This window comes from Priapulus caudatus, unplaced genomic scaffold (genome assembly GCF_000485595.1).
Source record: "Priapulus caudatus unplaced genomic scaffold, Priapulus_caudatus-5.0.1 Scaffold428, whole genome shotgun sequence".
Classification (NCBI taxonomy): domain Eukaryota; kingdom Metazoa; phylum Priapulida; class Priapulimorpha; order Priapulimorphida; family Priapulidae; genus Priapulus; species Priapulus caudatus.
Window position 1 is genome coordinate 103598 of NW_014577489.1, and position 1136 is coordinate 104733.

Consider the following 1136-nt stretch of genomic DNA (forward strand, 5'->3'; position numbering starts at 1 on the left):
GAACTGAAACGTGCATGGTAGCAAACACACAAACCCACAAACACACAAACCAACACTCAAAGACACGCCGGTGAAAACATAACCTCCGCCAAGCCCCTGGCGGAGGTAATGAAAGGTAATGGTTTATCGACAATTGATTGATTTTATTGCTGACGTCGCATCGAAACGCGCTCACATGTAACATATAATTATATACGCAGAACCGAAAGAGAATACATCACAAAACACAAACACAATACACAACAACAAGACCCCTCTCGTTGCTATAAAACGCAGCGCGAGCATAGACAGCTCACGTGGCTGCGCACTACGGTGCGTTCAAAGAGAACACACAGATCCCGCACACATCCGTCGTCGAACAAGACAGTAAAACAAATATGGCGGCGAAAAACTACGGTGGCGGCAATGATCAATAGCTGAACACGCCGACTATACACGCGCTGATTGGTCGCTGGGTGAGAAATGCAACACTGACTCAAAAGTTGTGTTTTTACCACGACTGTGATTAGCGTTGACTGCTTCATGCTTCCTATTATTAATTCGTTTTATTATTATATTTATATATTATCTATAATTATTTATATATATATTTTTATATATTGTCAATTCAACAATTATACCAGCGGGCCACGCGCGCGACACAGATAGCATAATATACATCCTCCATGTGACCAAAGCTCTGCGCATGCGCGATGAATCGTTCGCGTGTCTGTATTGATTAGTCACTTGTTTCGGGCGGCTATGAGGTATGTCGTTCGTGCAGCAGTTGCAGGTAAAGTACGGGTTATCCATAGTTAATGTGGAGCTTCGGATAGTGTTTTTTCAAGTTGCTGTAGGTAAAAATTAACCTAACGCTAACCAATTTTCGCGTGACCTCATTCGCGGCCATAACAGCATCGTAGACGGGGGAAGAATGTATAGGAAGGGAAGAAGGTATATACGAGGGAAGGAGGTATAGGAAGGGAAGGAGGTATAGGCAGGGGGAGAATGTATAGGAAGGGAGAAAGTATATACGAGGGAAGGATGTATAGGAAGGGAAGAAGGTATATACGAGGGAAGGAGGTATAGGAAGGGAAGGAGGTATAGGCGGCAAGGAGAAGGTATATGAAGGGAAGAAGGTATATACGAGGGGAGGC